The sequence below is a fragment of the Prionailurus viverrinus genome, chromosome X, assembly GCF_022837055.1.
Source record: "Prionailurus viverrinus isolate Anna chromosome X, UM_Priviv_1.0, whole genome shotgun sequence".
Lineage (NCBI taxonomy): Eukaryota > Metazoa > Chordata > Mammalia > Carnivora > Felidae > Prionailurus > Prionailurus viverrinus.
Window position 1 is genome coordinate 42,640,910 of NC_062579.1, and position 19,732 is coordinate 42,660,641.

The 19,732-nt window shown below is 43.2% G+C and overlaps 1 protein-coding gene across 22 annotated transcripts in view; it reads left to right on the forward strand.

Annotated features, from left to right (window-relative positions):
• Positions 1-435: 435 nt before the first annotated feature.
• The window catches only part of LOC125156875 (protein FAM156A/FAM156B-like), a 47,150-nt gene continuing 27,853 nt past the window's right edge, over positions 436-19,732 (forward strand). For 2 of the 22 annotated variants that reach the window (XM_047843076.1, XM_047843077.1), the window contains exons 1-2: positions 510-778; positions 9,371-9,538. The gene's annotated coding sequence lies outside the window, so the exon portion shown is untranslated. Of the gene's footprint in view, positions 779-6,095; positions 8,039-8,184; positions 8,425-9,370; positions 9,539-9,994; positions 13,040-19,732 lie in introns of those variants that run through there. The other 20 variants (XM_047843085.1, XM_047843082.1, XM_047843084.1 and 17 more) reach the window with 20 other exon arrangements.

A 19,732-nucleotide genomic window follows, 5' to 3' on the forward strand; every position in this document is an offset into this window, starting at 1 on the left:
GAACGGTAAGCGTCACTGGACACACCTCTCAGGGCCACAGAGGCAGGACCGTCCACTCCGGGAGGTACCACTAGAGAGGGGACTCCGATTTTGGAATAATCCATTGTGTATGTGACAGTACTAAGGGTCTGCTTATACAGCGTGTGGCATCAGCCACAGGTCGCAGCGGAGGCGCTAATGGCGCCGCCAGGTCCTTCCCCACTCACTCCACTCCATTCTTCCTGCCCATGTGAGCCTATGTGAACACCGGGTCTCAGGCCGCTTTATTCAGTTGCACTTCGCCGACTCCACCACTCCGTTTCTACATGGTTACGTCCAGCTGGGCAGCAACGAGGTGAGAGATTGGCTCTCCGATATATAGGGGGCGAGGTCAGAGGCTTTCTGGGTGATGATTGGTCCGGGAGAGAGTGTGCCAGAGTAAGCCCTTCCCGGGGCGCAAAATGGCTCCGGAAAAACTCCCTACTCCCCGCCCCTGTCTTCGTCTACCCCGTTCCCATTGGCTATCTAGCGGGGTCAGGCACAACGAGGGCAGGAGCTCTGGGCGAGGGGTGTGTGTGTGTGTGTGTGTGTGTTTGTGTGGGTGTGGGTGTGGGTGTGTTTGTTTGTGTGTGTGGCTTCTCAGAGGGCACGGTTTTTCTCCGAGTTGAACTACTCACCGACTGACTGCCCCGAGGGGCTGAAGATGCTGCCCCAGTCGGTGGCGAGGTTCGGCGCAACAGCTCGCTCGTAGCCAGAGTCTGGCACTGGACGCGCGCCGTGACTGTGCAACTGTCTTCACGTGAGCTCTTTCAGTCTTGTTCAGCCCTAACTCGGTCACAAGCCTAGTCGGGCGCATTTGGCACGGCGCCATCAATTAAGTCCAGGGCGAGGTCTGTGCGCTTGTTTGGCGTCCCTGCCTGGGAAGTAGAGTGTGTCAAGCAGTTTGGGGATGTGTGTGGCTAGAGAGGACATCACAGGCACGGTTTGAGTATGTTTGATCTTTCTGAGCCTTTTAGGAGATTGTGAGTGAATGGGATATTTTATCTGAGTGGATTTTGTACGGCACGGGATAAGGACTTTAGGCCGTGCGTGTCTGTATATCTGGGGGTGCATTTTCTGAGCTTTTTGCGCATTTATGTCTGTGGGGTTGAGATCTGTGTGGGCGTCTGCACCCCAGGTGTGAGGTCTCTGAGCTGTTTGTGATTCTGTTTCAAGTTGTGATATCTCTGAGCTGCGTGGGGTGGGGGGTATTATCTTAAGGTGTAAAGGATCTGTGCTGTTTGGGAGTCCAAGGTGTGGGTTCTCTGAAATGTCTGGGGACTTTAAAGATAAAGGTTATGTGATGTTTCTGAGTTATTTGAGCTTCTGTCTTTCCCTTTTTATTTTGAGGTCCTTGTAATAGCTTGGGAGGTGTCTGCAGGGTTTGGGAGTCTTCTCTAGGATGTGAGGTCTCTGAGCAGATTTAATTTGTTTCCTGGAGTGAACACGTTGATCTGTTGCGGGGGGGGGGGGGGGCAGGAGTTGTTTCAGTGTGTATGGTCTCTGTTGTTTTTTTTGTATTCTGTGACTCAAGTTGCAAGCTCTTTGTGCAGAGATTTTTGGAATCTTTTTTAGGGTGTGTTCAGGGATCTGTTTTTGGTGTCCCTGGGTATCTGAGCTGTTTGGGGTCTGTGTCTGAGAAGTAAAATCTTTTATCTTTGTGGTTGTGAGGTCTCTTTCCAGGAACTGAGGGGTTTGGAAGCTGGCAGATATGATTCCAAAGCCCGGACCCCCAAATCCTGGTTGTGTGTCATCGGGAAAGTCATTTGTTTCCTGAGGATTAAATATGTGTCAGCATCAATAAAATGGGGCCAGTGCGTGTCTTGGAGGGTACCTGTGCAACTTAGAAGTGTGTGTAAAGGTCCTGACTCCCAGCCATCCTTCCACAAGAATTTTCTGATCACCGGCTGTGTGCCTGAGTACTTTCCTTGGAAGTTGGAAGTACAACACAGGATAAAACTGACAAAGTGTCTTATTCCCTAGAGTTAGCCAGTAAATGTATTGACTGTCAGAGGATGTCAAGTGCTACATAGAAAGAGAAGGCGGGTTGGAGGAAGGAGTATGTGGGGATCATGTTGGTATTTATGCAGGGTGATGAGGGAATGACTCCCTCAGAAGGTAATGACTGAGCAGATTCCTGAGGAAGTGAAGGAGCAGGCCGTGGAACTACCTGCAATTGTTAGAACATTACAGGCAGAAGGTACAGCAGGTGCAACAGTACTGAGGGGAAATCCACTGAGTGTGTTCCTGGATATCAAGGAGTCCTGTAATGCTGGCAAAAGCCCTCAAAACTGGTTTGACACATAGAGCGCAGTGAAAGGTGTCTGGTGTTGCTGTCTCTATTTTTCCCACAACCTGTGAGGGAGGTGGTCTTCATCCCCATTTTATAAAGGACCCGAGGCTCCAAGAAGTGCCCAGAATCTTCTCTCCTGTTTACACCTGAAATTGCTAAGAGGAGTGAAACCTTGTGCTCCATCATGAAAGACTTGAGACATGAGAGGCTTGAGTGTCAGAGCTGCAGGGCCCACACCATCCAGTTTGGATGTCAGCCAGCCAGCAGATATAAGCGATAATATGGGAATCATGCCCCTCATTACATTTCTACACTTGATGGAGGTCCGGACTGAAAAAGAAATGGGGCAGAGAAGAGAGGCAGGAAGGGGAAGCTGGAGAGCAATGAGAAAAAAAAAAAACAAAAACAAAAACAACAAAAACAAAAACAAAAAAAAACCAACACACTGGCTTCATGATGTTGCCTGGATTTGCCCCAATTCCCTTTAATTAATTGATTGTATTGAGATATATTCACCTCTCCCCCTCCCTTTTCTTTCCCTTCCCTTCCCTCCTGTTGTGCCTGAGCGGTTCAGCCCTAAAGCCATTAGGTGCTACAGAGCAAGGCAAGTGTGTGCATGTAGGGGCATCCCACACTTGGAGTCAGAGCCCAGGCACAGTGAGAAGGGCATCCATACATAGGGGCAGACTGCATTGGGGACAGAGCCCAAGGTAGTAAGGAGGATGTCCCTGGGGGTTGGATGGGGAGAAGGCTAACTGGCTCAAGGGTTCAAACTTCAGTGGAGTGTGGAGGTCAAGGTCAGGGATTGGTTCAGCAGAGCATGTGAGGGTGGGCCTCTGTGTGCAACTGGGATGCCTTATATACTTTAGGATTCGTCAACTCACTAAATGTGGAAGACCCGACTCTCACTTTTGGAAGAGGAAATTTCAAATACAGAAAGGAAGAAAACAAATTCTGAGGTGTTCTATTGGGATTGGAGGTCTCCATGTGAACTCATGCTTTATGATATGTATGTGTGCGTATGTGCATATGTTGATAGATACAGATGTACATATGTATGCGTGTGTGTTTGAATGTGTACATACATGTATTCCAAACTTTCTGGAAACAGCAACATCCCAATAGTAATAAGTACACCTAGCCCCGACGTCCTGGCTTCTAAATATTATTCTGCATTCAGTGATGGGTTCCCAGGCTGGGAGAGCGAAAGGACAAATGAGCCTGGCTCAACTTGTGGTACCAATCATAAGGGACAATTCAAGGAAACTTGTGGTACCAACAATAAGGGACAGTTCAAAGACTGATTTGGTGATGTCAGAAGGACACAGAAAATAGCCTGAAGGGGCTCCCACTGGACATTCTGGGGATGATTTTATTTTTTCAGCTTTAATGAGATACTATTGATATATAACATAAGTAAGCTTAAGGTATACACGGTGATGATATATATATATATATATATATATATATATATATATATATATAAATTGTGTGTGTGTGTGTGTGTGTGTGTGTGTGTGTGTGAGATCCCCATAACTTACTCTTCTTATGGCTGGAAATTTGTACCCAAGACCACCGTTTTCCCCAACCCCTGGCAAACACCATTCTAATCTCTATTTCTATGAGTTTGGCTTTTTAAATTTCCACATATGTGAGAACATACAGTATTTGTCTTTCTCTGTCTTCTTTCAGTGTAAAGCATTCAGGGTCCATCCATTTAGTTGCAAAAGTCAGGATTTTCTTTTTATGGCCAATTAATATTCCATTGTGTATTTATAGCACATTTTCTTGATCCATTCATCCCTCCATGGACACTTACATTGTTTCCATATCTTGGCTGTTGCTGCACAGTAAATCATAAAATCGGTGTTACTCCTCCAATTTTGTTTTTCATTTTCAAAATTATTTGACTATTCTAGTTCCTTTACCTTTCCACATAAACTTCATAATCAGTCTATATGTCCAAAAAGTCCTACTGGGATTTTTTATTGGAATTGTATTAAAATGTTGCATTCCTTTGAGGCCTATTGACGCCTACATTATTTTGATTTGATCAACCCAAGAACACAGTATGTGTCTCCATTCATTTAGGTCTTATATTTCTTTCCTCAGCTTTTTGTGGTTTTGAGCATATACATCCTGTATATGTTTCGATAGACTGGAACGGGGGAAGCGATTGTAAATGGTGCCTGCGGGTGGTTTCTGTATTTTGTCTTGTTATGTAATTGTTCATTGCTAGCATGCAGAAAGTTGCTTGATTTTTTTGTGTTCAGCTTCTATGCTGTGACAACATTGAATTCACGTATTGGTTCTAGGAGGTTTTTTTCTGTAATTTCATGGGATTTTCTACATACATAATCATGTCATTGTGAATTGGAAGTTTTATTTCCTCCTTCCTGACCTTTCTTTTTTCTTTCCTTACTGGAGTGACTAGGACTTCTAGCAAAATACTGACTAACAGAGGGGAGAGTGGATATCGTAGCCTCATTCCTGGTCTTAGGGAGAAAGCATGTAGTCTTTCCTCATTAAGCAGGATGGAGGGTGTAGGTATTTTTGTAAGATGCTCTGTATTGTGGAGTTGTTTCTAGAGAAAGTATTGTAAGTCCTGGAGGGTGAACGGGGCAATAGCTGAAACGTCAGCAATGTTCTGGTCTCAAGGCTGTCGAACGTGGTAGCATTATGAGCTACAGAGCCCCACGATCCCCCAGAGGACAGTTAAGATACAAAACCTGCTGTAATTCCCTGACACTCCTTAAAACTTCACGTACTCCTGCATGCCTTCACGTAGCCACCAAATGTATGTCTGGTTAATGTCTAAAGGTCCATTGTGCTCTCCATCCATGCTTTGATATTCTTTGATCCTCTATCTAATGAAATATGAAATAAGGGCTATATGCAGTCTGCTGCTCTCTCACAGAGGCAGCCCTGCACACCCGCTCGGTCTGGTGTCTGAGAACTTCTTCAGTGCGTGGCCACACTATATCCAGGTTAGGAAAGTTCCCTTCTGGTTATAGTTTGCTGAATGTTTTTTTTTATCATGAATGGCTGTTGAATTTGGTCAGATGCTTTCTCTGCATCAATTGATATGATCATGTGGGTCTTTTTTTTTTTTGATACACTAATATGATTTCTTAACTGATTTTTGAATTCTGCACCAGCTTTGTATTTCCAGGGTAAATCCAACTTGCTCATGTTGTATTATTCTTTTTATATATTATTGAATGATTTGCTAGTAGTGTCTTTGTCTGATTTTGATATCGGGGTAATGCCAGTCTGATGAAATGATTCAAGAAGTGGTCCCTCTCTTCTATTTCTTTGAAGAGGTTGTAGAATTGCTGTTATTTCTTATTATATTTCTACTACTTTTGTAGAATTTTTTAAAATTTAAATTCAAGTTAGTGTATAGTGTAGTAATGGTTTCAGGAGTAGAATTTAGTGATTCATCACTTACATATAACACCCAGTGCTCATCCCAACAAGTGTCCTCCTTAATGCCCATGATGCATTTAAGCTCACTCCCTCCCCCCCCACACACACACAAAACACCTCTCCAGCAACCTTCCGTTTGTTCTCTGTATTTAAGAATCTCTTATGGTTTGCCTCCCTCTCTGTTTTTATCTTATTTTTGCTTCCCTTCCTCTGTGTTCATCTGTTATGTTTTTTAAATTTGACATAGGGGTGAAATCGTATGGTATTTGTCTTTCTCTGACTGACTTATTTTGCTTAGCATAATACGATCTACTTCCATCCACATTGTTGCAAATGGCAAGATTTCATTCTTTTTAATCCCCGAGTAGTATTCCATTGTATATATATGTACCACTTCTTCTTTATCCATTCATCAGTCAATGGACATATGGGCTTTTCCCATAATTTGGCTGTTGTTGATAGCACACTGTTACTTGTTCTTAAGTGTGTGGTACAGTTTTCCAGAGAAACCGTCTGGGCCTGGAGATTTCTTTCCTGAAAGTTTTTAACAATGATATTTTAGAAATATATGTATGTTTTTCAGATTACCTGGGTGGTGGTTTTTTGTTTTTTTGGTTTTGTTTGGTTTTGTTTTGTTTGGGTTGAGCTTTAATAGTTTGTGTCTTTCAAGCAATTGTTCTGTTCCATCTCAATTACCAAATGTAAGTGCATAGATTATTTGTTAGAATCCATTCAAATTCTCTGGATTCTGTAACCTATTTCATTCTGGATATTGGTAAGTTGTGCCTTTATTTTACTTATCTTTCTTTTTGTGTCAGTCTGGATAGAAATTTATGAATTTTATTGACCTTTTCGAAGAACCAGCTTTTGGTTTCATTGACTATCTCTATTCTTTTCCTGATATTTGCTCTAAATCCTGTTTTTCTTATTTTCTTGCTTTATTTTTATGTCCTGTTTCTAGTTTCTTAAGGTGGAAGCTTTCATTATTAACGTGGGTCCTTTCTTCTTTCTAATACAAACATTTGATGCGGTACATTTAACACTAAGTACTGCTGTAGCTGCATCCTGCAGATTTGGATATGTTGTATTTTCGTTTGCATTCAGTTCATCTGATAAAGGGTTAGTATCCAAAATATTTTCTAATTTCCCTTGAGCCTTGCCATTTGCACCATGGGATTATTTAGACATGTATCGTGTAATTTCCTTGTGTTTGGAGATTTTCCTCTTCACATTTTCTTACATATTGGGGTTTTTTTTTTCTTTTGCTCAGGCAACATTCTCTGTATGATTTTAACTATTTTATAACTTCTAATATGTGTTTCGTGACCCAGGATGCAGTCCACCTTGGTGAAACTTCCATATGTGAAGGGTTCTATACTTGTCAGTTACATCCAGGTAGTTCACAGTGTTCAGTTCATCCGCATATTGCTAATTTTCCTTCTATTCCTTCTGCATATGACTGAGAGAGTGTTGACTTCTATAACTGTTACTTGTAGATTTGTTCATTTATCCTTCAGTTCTGTCTGACTTGGTTATGTATTTCGAAGCTTTGTTATTGGGTGTTGTGCAGAGAAGAGTTAACATAGTAGGCCTGAAACTACTGTGCTTACAAACATCAGCATGTTGGCCCTTATCTTGCATCCGGGAACTTGAATTTCAGAAGGTTTCCCACCATTCCCTACCTGAGCAGGGTGCTTTATTCTTCCTAAACTGTCCAAACAATATGTTTCATGTTAAACATCTATGAAACATCTCAACACATAGACATCTATGAAAATACCTTTCCTTCTGGGAATCTGAAATCTTGGTCTGTGCTGGGCAGACAGTGCCTACGTGACCAGCCTCCATCCCAAACCTCTGACGCTGTGTTACTCACGAGGTACCCTTGGTAGACAGCATTTCACATGAGTTATCATGATTTGTTGCTGAAGGCACAAATTGTGTGACTCTCCTGGGAAAGGACTCTTGGAAGCTTGCACTGGTTTCCTCCAGATGTTACCCAGGGCACCATTTCCCCTGGGCAATTTTGCTTTCTATCCTTTTGCTGTAATAAATCTTAGCCCTGAGGATGACCTTCACGTCCTCCTGGGGATGCAGCAGAAGCAAGGGTGGTCTTGGGACCTCCGAAACCATGGTGGCAGCCATGGGACTCACTAGCAGGAAAACCCTGACTCACTAAAATATGGTGGAAGACTTTGCGTAAAGAAAGGATGGCACGGTAGAGATGATAAGCTGCTTGTGCCTCAGTGACTATGGATGTGCCCACGATATGAAAGAGCAGCTGAGCTGTTCTGAAAGGTAAATGTTACACACGGAATGCAAAAATAAAAGGTCCAAGTCCAAGAGCGTTGGCTCACTGCATGCCTTGGCTGCTTTAGCCATGCTGGATGATATGAGGTGAACAAGTGTAGCCAACTTATGACTTGGGTCTTTATTCTCTGGAGGCCAGGGAAAAGGATCCAGACCTTCCCAAAGGTGAACAAAAATGTTGAAAGTTTAACTTGCTGTCTCCTGCACGTGGGAGAAGACAAATTTAATTGGTTGCCTGGGCTAGAAAAAGCTTTACATAAACCAGAGGCAAAGACGGAGGGGAAGGCATTCCAGCCTTGTCTTCAGCTGGCTTACTGCTGCTGTGGCTGCGCCTCCCAGCATTCCAACCAGGATGTCCCCTGTATGGTCACCCGGTAAGTGTCCACTTACTGCTAGGAGTTTCAGTAAACTTGCAGTGAGAGCGAAAAGGGAGGATTTAAAAGTGGCTTTGTACGTTGTGGCTGTTGGTGCCTGGATGTCTGAGAAAGCTGATGTAAGATGTTAGGCAGGGCCACTGTTCAAAGCAGCTGCCCCCAGCAAGGGTATGACCTGTTCTAGCCTGGCTGCTGGATAAAGGAGAGAGACAAAAGGGACAGGAGGTGATGTAAACCCGTTTTGAAAATTTTGAAAATTCAGAATTTCATCCTGAACAATTCCTAATGATCATGAGTCTTTCTCGTTATGTAATAGAGTTTTCTATGAAAATATTTTGGTCCCTTTTGCTAACAGGCCCTCCTTACAAAAGGTTTGGAGGAGAGCAGGGGATAAATAAAGACACGGAAAGGTTCAGTTTCAGAACTGTACGCACTGATTTTGTAACAGTGGAGAAAACAAACCTGGCACCTGGGGAGAAGCAGAGGGAAGAGGCGAGGACATTAATGGCCTGTGTCTGTCCAGACTATTCTTGGAAATTTTCTATTTTTTGTTAAGGAAACACTCTCAGTGCAGCCTTTGCAAGCCTTTGTGAGCACTGCGAATGCAAATTGACTCCTGAGCCTCGAGCCATACCTGCCAGAGCTCTGACTGTGGGACAGCAGGGGTGGCCCCAGCTCCTGGGCGTTGCACGCATGGCACCTCCACGTGACCTCCACCCTCAGAGAGAGGATGAACTGGTGTCATGGACAGACACAACTTTGGGAAATAACTGCCTCCAGGCATCCCTCTAAAACCAAGGGCTCAAATGGATATTCCAAGTGGACAGGGAGTCCTAGAGGGGAAGGCCCGTGGCGGGAGGCCACATTGAGGCCCCGGTGAGCCGTGTTGCCAGATTCGGTGTATGTCCAGCTCTGGGCTCCCTAACGATTGTAAACTCTGTTTCAGGAGAATCACGTGTGCCCGCTAGGATTACCCTTCCTGTGTGTGTGCCCTGACCAGCCCGACACTGCCTCAGCCTGGAAGACTTTCAGGTCAGGTTCTGCTTCTCGACCAGTGTGTGCTGTGCCTGAATTTGTGCGTCAGGCCAGCTAAAAAGAAGGTTCTTACTAAGCAGTAAGTTACCTGTTTTTCTACATTAGACCTTTGTGGTTAGTGCAAATTGTTTTAACTGGTTAAATCTAGGACCCCTGAGGGACGTGATGGAGATCAGTCCTGCAGGCTGGTCTTACCCTACCGCATTGGTCCTAAGACTGAGACCTGTGGCACGTCCCTCCTGCCCTCTGCAGACCGGCATCTGTGTGGTTCATCATCATGACACTAGGTCCATTCATTCCCATTTGACTTCAATTCCACAAGTGTGGACTGGCCTTCTGCCGAGTGTCAGGTCCTCTGGCCTGAAGACACCAAGAGCTGTGTTTCCAACCTTCCACGAGACAGACACGAGGGAGACAGATATGGAAACAAAGTGGCAATGTTCAGTGACCGCTGGCAGATCACATTGTGAACATCTCCCACTTAATTCCTCCGGTCCTTTCACAGCATAACCTGGAGAAGACCCATCCGGTCAGTACACTTGGGTTCCCCTCATTCTATTTCCTGCACGCACAGCCACAGATATCAAGTGATACTGGCATGTTGTATGAGACGCAAAGCCATGAACAGAATTGCTTTCATTGATGTATTTTCCAAAACAGTCAAGGATTATTGGTACCTTCCCAGGTAAAACAACATGCAAGTATCCCTCAATTTACAGGGAAGTTAACATTTATGGAAAATCCACCTTATGTAAGTCTCTGTCAAAAAGATTTGCCTCCCTGAAACTTTCCCTTTTTAAATACTGATACTTCCCTTTAATCATTTCAACAATCACAGTCTCCCTCTGAAATTTTCAAAATGTGCCATTGTGGTTATAACCCACATAATATGCTGGTCCTTGCCTGGATTTGGTGAGAGGAAATACCATGGCAGCATGGTACTCCCAGGAAGTACTCCCTGGGAAGGATTCCGGGCACCCTCATCCTCTGCCTGCTTTCTGTGATAAGAACGTGTTTCAGGGACAGCTGAGATGTGAGGTAAAGCTTCATTTCAGAGGTCACCACTGCCGTGGAATGTCCACGCCCGGATGGTTTTGTGCTCGTCTTGGCTCTTAGCTCCTGGGACTGGGGTTCTCCTCCTCATTGATGACAAGCCTTTCTAGGTATGGACACCAGAGTAAGGGGCTGGGAAAGGGCTTTAAGCTTTTGTCCTGTTCGGGACAGCAGATGATGTCACAGGACAGCTGAAAGGACAAGAGGGAGATGATCTCCTAAGGTCAAAGGCAGGTTTTTGATAGGTGAAGGGAAGACATGCGCCCAAGTTCTGGTTGTGCCAGGCTGACGTGGAGTGGAGTGTGGGTGTAAGAATGAACCAAAGGCTGCGAGGACATGGGGAGAATAGATTGCATAACCTCACATCATATGGTTTACGTGGTCCTCAAAAAAAAGCCCGTGCCATTATGAGAACTTAATGTCATCTTCTGTCACCAACCCTACCCACTGGCCACAAAGAGAATGGATTTGAGATAGACCGAAGCTTTCATGGAGAACGTCCAGTGGGGTCGTGATGTCCTCTCAGAAAATCTGCCCTGCCCTTGGTTTGAGTCTCAGGCTGTGCTCATTATGTTCTGCTTTCTGTGTGCTTTCAGATTGGTCTCTCATGTGTGTGTTTGTCTGGAAAGAGTCAGTACATTGAAGTCAGGCTTGCTACCACAGAGATTTAATAAAGTTCTTGAGAGTTTCCTAGGCAGAGTTAAAAATCACAGATTCTAGGGTGCGTGGGTGGCTCAGTTGGTTAAGTATCCGACTCTTGATTTCGGCTCAGGACATGATCTCACAGTTCATGAGAATGAGCTCCGCATTGGGCTCCATGCTAACAGTGCAGAGCCTACTTGGGATTCTCTCTCTTCCTCTGTCTCTGCTGCTACCCGATTCACGTGCATGTTCGCTCTCGCGCGCGCGCTCTCTCTCTCTCGATAAATAAACATTTTTTTTAAAAATCACAGATTCTTAACATTGTGACCACGCTAAATGAGATTCACTGGGTATGGATCATAGCATGTGCATTTTTAAAAACTTCTTGGGTTCTGACTTAGGAGGACTCCTTGTCTGGGAACTACTGGAGCAGGGCAGTCAGTGGTCCCGTTTTTCTGCTGCTTGGCTTCTCTCTCCATTGTTGTGAGGGTGCAGAAGTGACAACAGTTTGGTGCCTTCTCTGATGCACAAACCCAAGAACTTCAGCTAGGAGACTGATGTGCTGTCTGCTGTACTAACAAGGCTCGGAGAGTATTGTTTCCACAGAGTATCCTGAATCCAGTCCCTGTCAAGCTTCCATCTAAGTGATTGCTGTTGAAATCAAATTTCTGTATACCATGCAGTTCCGTGCTATAAAATCAGTTTGTGTTATATGTTAGGTGTAACTCTAAATATTTTGCACTGGCCCTTGGATCCTAATATTGACTGAACAAGTACACAGTACAGTGAATTTTCTGCAACGTGGGCCTGCACCACTTATGGCCCGATGCCACTGAGCAAGTTACTTAACATCTGTGTGCCTCGGTTCCATTAGCAACGTGGAAACACTAATTAGTAGTAAGTGTAGCTACTTCTTGGGGGCAGTTTAGAGTACTGACTGTGTTAAGACAAAAAAAGTCATCAGGACAGTGCCCGGCATGTGGCAAATTGCCGATCAATTCTAGCCGTTGTTGTTACTGTTGTTGTTCCCACATTTCCGGGAAGCATGTTCTGGACAGATGGTGTCAAGACTACCTTTGACTCACTGGAAGGACTTAGCACTATCACTTCGGCTCCTTGGGGACTCAGGAATTGAGTCTGTGGGGCACGGTGGAGGGCGTGTTTTTATTAGCATAACGAGTATTCAGCTCTCCTTATGGGCCATTGGGAAGCCTAAATGCAATGCTTGGTTCCATCATCGTGGGCTCCTATGGAAAACTTGAATGGAAACTTCTCTAGGAAATTAGAATGAATGACCTGTTTGCACATTTTGTACAGTGTTTGGAAAATGAAGTGGTCACTGGATGATGATAGAACACGAGTGTATAAATTTGCGTAAACATTTCAAAGAGTGAAATGTAAAGGCCAAGGACCTCATCATGTGGTGGCTTCTACAGCCATTAGTTGTATTGAACTCCTATTGGGAGTTCAGTCTGTTGGGAAGATGTGAGTCTGGTAAAGATACGAAGCTGTTAACAGTCCAGTTTTCATCAGTAACATTTGTTTTTCTTCCACTCATATTCATTACTCATTTAACAAAAGGCTGGTGTATTAGTATTTTCTGAACTGAGTCATGAGGAGGTGGTAAACAGTGTGTTTGGAGAGTCTTAGGAAAGGTGCAGAGAGGAGAGAATGGGAGTGGAGGATGAGGTGAAAGTGTGCAGGGGGCAGGCAGAGAGAAGGAGTAGCAAACAGGAGGGAAGGATAATGGATACAAGCAGAAGGAAAGAGACGGGAATACAAGCTCACACTTCAGGAGGCTTACTACAGGCCTGGATTTGTTTTTAGCTCTTTCCCTACAGCAATGATTTTAAAATTCATGGAGTATCCACTGCAGCACTGTGAGGTAAGTGTTTTTAAGGGTATCGTCCCTTGTTCCATCCAGATGAGGAAACTGAGACCCGCAGAGGTTAAGGGGTGAAGTAACTTACCCAGAGCCACCTACTCAGCAAGGGCAAGGTCAGGGTTAAATCCAGGTCAGAGAAAAACATACAGAGACATGGGATTTGGCCATAAACTGCAGTGCACCTCAGTGTCCAGTGTCCTTTGGTTCAAAAGACAGGTGAACGTGTAAGACAGCTTATCCTGATTACACTGGATCAGTGCTTGGATAGAACATGATGTCTCAGGTGCACGAGAGACTGTGAGGTGACAAGTCAATACAGGCACATCACTAAGTCGGGATCTGGTTCATATCAAGGTCTATACACGCGTTTGCTGAGGCAGATTTCAGCGTTGGTATCCTCATCATGATGATTATGGACAGTAGTTTATGGTATATATAATGTTTGGAAACAAAACAACAGATAAAATCCTATAGATTTTAAAGTCGTTTTTCTAAAGACTCGATCTCTTTGGTATCTTGACATTTCAAGATAATGAATTGCTTTGATATCCTTGCCAGCTGAAAACCCAATCAGTGCATTTAAAGTGGAGGAGAGCTATGTGGGACAGTAGAGCAGAGCAGTGAGGGAAGCAGAGAGGTTTGGATGGAAGGTTAGCTAAGTCTGCAAGGGCTATGAAAATGCCACAGACGATGCAGGCCAAAACCAAACCAAATCAGACAGCAACTTGCTTGTCCCTAAGAAGAGACAGTTGTGCTATTGAGATAAGTATCTCTATTAAAATTTCTTAGACTTCTGCTCTCTTTTGGCCCCCAGGGTGCAGTGTGTGGTTCTTACAAGGTAGCACTGCTTTGGTCACGCTGTGGGTGAGAGTGGCAGCCTCACCTGAAGCATTCTCCGTTTGTGGGCCACCTGGAGCACGTTACTTGAAGTCTGGAGGCCTACGGATTCATAAGAGAAAACAGAAAGCAAATGCATAGTACAATAGTTAGATCCAGCCACCTCCAGTAGAGCCCTACATAGCAAGTGAGATGCAGGCACAGGTGTTGTAGTCATTGGTTGGGAAGTAGCAGGGTTGGGTTGGGTGACTCAAAGAAGAAGCATGGAAGTGAGTACAAGGTGAGAAAACACATTAAGAGGGGACAAACAGCGAAAATCCCGTTTTCTGGCCTTGCTTTTCTGCTATGAAAATAGAGTGCTCTAGTATTGTGGGGAGAGGTTACCCTGGTCCGAGGTCCGGGAGGGAATCGCTGCACTTAGTGATGAGCGTTCTGATGACCCACCGTGAACAGTAACGAGGGGACACTGAGTGTGTGAAGGCACAAAGGTCTCAGCCTTTACCATAGACAGACTCATAAAGTTTCTTAGCCTTGCTGAGAGTAACGCTGCCTCACCTTACAGAAGCTCGAAGCCGCCATCTGGCAACACCACTGGTGCTCCTCCATCTCCTGATCCAGCTGGGGGGTGGCTGCCCAGGCACTGTTCCCTGAGCTGCATAAGTATGATGGTAACCGTGTGTGTGTGTGTGTGTGTGTGTGTGTGTGTGTGTGTGTGTGGCAAATATAGGGTGAGAGACTCTATTCATTTAACTATGATTCACTAAATAAGCTTCAGCTCTTACCTAGACACTGTAGACACTGTGTTGGGTGCCTGGGTGATACAGTAAACAAAGACTGCCTTCATGGAGTGAGTTTAAGCCAAATCATTCGAGAATAGTTAATCTAACAATCATATAAGTCAATGTAAAAATTACTACCGTGACTAGTGGTACCAAAGAGGTGTGTTTTATTGAGGTCTGATTGATAGGTAAAGCTATAGGTAAAGGTATTCACATGTACAACCCTTTCTTCTTGTTGGTGTGGTTGTTATTATATGATTATCATTAGCGGTAAGAACACTTTTAACATAAGATAATCTCTTAGCAATTTTAAGTATATAACACAGTATTGTTAGGTAAAGGCACTACGCTCTGTAGGTCTCCAGAACATACTTCTCTTTCATAGTTGTAACTTTGTACATTTGACCATCACCTCACCATTTACCCCTCCCCTTACCCCCGGCAGCCATTGTTCTACCCTCAGCTTCTAGGAGTCTGACTATTTTAGATTGCACGTAGAAGGGAGATGGCCCAGTATTTGTCTTTCTGTGTCTGGTTTATTTTAGTAGCCATCAAGTCCTCCACGTCCAGATGACATGCTCTTATCTGTGTAAAACCCTGAAGATTCTGACAAAAAGAAATTGTTATACCTAAGGAACCAATTCAGTAACATTACTTTCATTTTTAAAAATAGCTTACTGGATATGAGATTCTTGGTTGTTGAGCATTTTTTAATTTTTTAATTACCCAGTTAGTTCCTTCTGGCCTCCATATTTTCTGCTGAGTAAACTGCTATTAATTGTATTTCCCTCATAAGTGACTGGTCATTTTCTCTTGTTGTTTTCACAATTTTCTCCTTGCCTTTGGCTTTCGGCATGTTTACTGTGATGTGTCTATGAATCTCTCATTTATCCTACTTGGAGTTCATTGAGTTGCTTTCAGGCACTGTTTCTTTGAATATTTTTTTCTGCTCCTTTCTGTCTGTGTTCTGGTACTCTCCTGCATCTGTGTTGGTGTTAAGAGTGTTCCATATGTTTGTGCAGCTCAGTTTATTGCCTTCATTTGTTTCCCTCACTTTCTTCAGACTGTATAATCGCTGTCCATCTGTCTTCAAGATTGCTAAATCTTTCTCTGGTAGTTCAACTAGTGTCGATCTCCTCGAGTGAATTTTTCACTTTAGTTACCGCACTTTTCAACTGCAGAACTTGTATTTGGTTCTTTCTTAAATAACTTTTCTCACTTTATTGTTATTCTGTCTTTGATGTGACTTTTTCATCATACCTTCCTTTACTTTTTTGATTGTGGTTTTCTTTGTTCTTTGGACCTGATTATAACAGCTACTTTGAATTCTTTATCAAATCTGACATCTGGTCGCAAGCACCGGCAGTTTCTGTTGCTTATTCATGCTTTCCTGTTTTTTGAATTATCATAATTTTTTTCTTGTCTAACTATCTAAAATATTGGAGCAGTACTGGGTACTGATCCATCCCACCCCTTCCTGGGTTTGTTACCTGTGTTTCCTTGTCTAGTTGTTTAGTGTCTAGCTGGTTTATTTTAGTGGAGTCTGTTTTCTCTCCTTACTCTCGCCCACCCCCACCCTTGTGTTAGGCTTCAGATTTTAGTCCTCAGGGAGAGACGACTTGGGGATGCCTACTGTCCCCTTGGGATGACTGGTTGCGGCAGGCTTCTCTCTGATTGTCTCTTTGCCTGACCACACCCAGCTGTTCCGGTTCACTGACTGTGGGCTACTTGTTCAACTGTTTTCAGCGATACCCTGGATATATTGCTTCATAATCTAAACCAGTGAAATCCATGCTCCTTTGAAGGGCTAGCTGCTGAAGTTACTGTTTCAGAGTTTTTCTGACCCTAGGCAGGCTCCTTGCAGCTGTCTCTTCTCCCTGATTGTCTCAGGTAATCCGGCCAGCCTACAGTTGATCCTCTATGTCCAAGACTTCTACCAGTCTCCCACCGTTTGCCTTGTACCACAACCTCCACTGTTTTGCAAGTGCCCTTAGGCTTGCTTGACCTTCTCCTCAACACCCCTTTGCAAATGAACTTTGTTCCTCTGAGAGGAGCTATCTGCTTCAAAACCTCTGAGCCACAACTCTGTAGTTGGGGAGTGGGGACAATGGCAGCACATTCTTAATCCTGTTTTTCAGCATTACACTATGTAGCGTTGCTTTTCAAAATTTCCATTTTTAATTGTTTATGGCTGGTATATGGAAGCAGAATTTACTTTTACATACTGACTATGTGTCTCTTCACGTTGCTAAACTCGCTTCTTAATTCAAGTAATGTTTTATGGGTTTTTCTTACAGATTCAGGTGTTGCCAGTGAATAATGACTGTTTTACTTCTTTATTTCTTTACTTCTTTATTTCTGCTTGACTTTTTTATTGGCTAGAACAGCCAGGAAAATATTGACTAGAAGTGGTGAAAGTATGCATACTTACCTTGTTCCCTGTCTCAGGAGGGAAACATTCAGACCTTCAGGATTAACGATTACAGTGGCTTTAGATATTTTTGTAGATGCCAGTTATCGGCTTAAGGATGTTGCCAATAAACTGAATGAATCTTGCCATCTCCCCAACATTCATGTTGAAACCTTTCTCCAGTATGATGGTGATTGGAGGTAGGGCCTTTGGGAGGTGATCAGGTCATTCAGGTGAAGCCCACATGAATGGCATTAGTGCCCTTATAAAAGAGACCCACCCCTGAGAGCTCCCTCGGCCCTCCTGCCATGTGAGGACAAGAAGTCAGCAGTCCGTGAAGCAGGAAGCAGGGCCTCACATCCCAAATCTGCTGGCACCTTGATCTTGGGCTTCCTGGCATCTGGAAATATGAGAAATAGATTTCTCTTGTTTTTAGAAGTCATCCAGTCTGTGGTAGTTTTGTTGCAGCAGCCCTAGGAGACTAAGCTAGAAATCCTTCTTTATTCCTAGTTTGCTAGGAGTTTTTATCAAGTAAATTTATCAAATAAATACTCTTTATGCATCTATTGAGATGCTTATATATTTTTAGTCTGTTATTATGGTCAGTTAGCATGAGTGATTCTGAAACATTGAACCACTCTCAAAGCTGTGGAACCATTTCACTATGGTATTTTGTCTTTTTTCTATATTGCTGGTTTCAAACAGCCGATATTTTATTTTGGATTATTGCATCTGTGTTCATGAGTGCTATTGCTCTTGTTAGCCTCAAAAGTAGAACAGCCAGTTATTTTACCAGCAAAAATGAGTTTATTCAGGAATAGCAGAGAATTACAGTTTGGAACAAGCAACCTAAGGCAAAATCCTAGGCAAGTCCAATAAGCAAAGTAGAGGAACGTTATTTTATGGAGAAGAAGGAGGAAGTTGGAAGGGTTGTTTTGAATGAAAGTCCATCGAAGAAAAGCAAGAGTTCAGGGTAATGACAGTTTCTCATTGGCTGAGTTGGAGGCGTAGTCAGTATCTTACAGGACATGCAATGTACATCTTTTCCTGTTGGGGCCTACATGATTCTTTCATGTTGATTATTCTTCTGTTGGGTCTATAACTGACAGTTCTTCCTGTAATTGACGTTGAAGTGGTATGGTTCTCCCTTCTAGGCTCTGGACTCTAGTGAGGTTTCTCTCTTTTTTTTTTTTTTTTTTTTCCAGAGTCTGTTATTTATTTTCTTAATTTTTTGTCTTGCTTTCATATCAGGATATTGCTGGCTCTATAACATGTGTTAGGAAGTGTGACCTCATCTTCAGTTGCCTGGAAGACTTTGTTCAAACCTGCGTTATTTCTTTCATATGTGTTTGATAGAATTTAAACAGTGAAACCATTCAAGCCTTGAGTTTTATGTGAGGGAAGGGTTTTTGTTTTCTGTTTGATTTAGTGAATTCAATCTCTGACAGATATAAGGCTAGTGGTGTTATTTTCTTGACTGGGGCCTGCGAGCCAGGGCCTTTCAAGGGGTTTTCCCATTTCATCTTTTTTTTGGATAATATTTTCAATAATATTTTCTCACCCACTTCATGTCTGAAAGATCTGTATTGATGTCTCCTCTGGCAGTAGTGATATTAGTAATCCATGTCACTCTGCCCTCATTCCTTATTATCAGTCTGGCTAAACCTATTAGATTTACTGGTCCTGTCACAGAACCAGCTCTTAGTTTCACTGATTCCTTTGTATCGATTTTATGATTTCTAGTAGGTCAATTTCTGTTCAAACCTTCATTATACTTTTTCTGCTTCCCTTAGGTTTAAATTGATTTTGCTTTTCTAATTTCTTAAGGTGACAGTTTAGACAGTTGATTTCAGACAGTTCTTCTTTTCTAATGTAAATATTTAATGATAAAAATTCCCCTCAATGCATTGTTGTAGATTCACCTTACAGATTTTGATATACTGTGTTTTGGTTTTCTACTTCTTGCAGGTTCTTCTTTGATCCCTGCATTATTGAGAAATGCCATTTAATTTCAAAATATTCTGTGGTTTTCCAGACACCTTGCTGCAATTAATTTCTGTTTAATTCTTTGCGGTCAGAGAACCCAGTTTGTATGATTTCAGCCGTTTAGAAGTTGTTGAGATTTACTTTATGGCACAGAATATGGCCTGTCTTGTGAACCTTGTGTGTGCACTTCAGAAGATGGTGTCTTGTGCTGTCCTTCTGTAAGCATCTGTTAGGTCATGGCTGTTGATAGTGTTGCTCCACTGCTCCATATAGTTTCTGATTGTGTTGTCCACTTGTACTGTCAGTTGTGGATGGGGGAATGTTGAAGGCTTCAGCTAACTGATTTCTCTGTTTTTCCTTTTAGTTTTATCAGTTTTTAGCTCTTGTATCAGTTTTTACTAATGCATGCACATTCATGATTTTTGGATCTTCTCGATGACTGGACCTCTTTTATTAAGTAACATCTGTCTTTTCCCCTTGTGATAATCCTCATTCTGAAGTATATTCTCTGTAATATTAATTTAGCCCTTCCAGCTTTTCCTGTGATTCACGTTTGCTGGGTGTATGTGTCTTAGTGTGTTCGGGGTGCAGGAACAAAATACCACAGACTGGGCGGCTTATAAACAAACTTGGTATCTCACAGTTTTGGAGGCTGGAAGTCCAAGATCAGGGTGCCGGCAT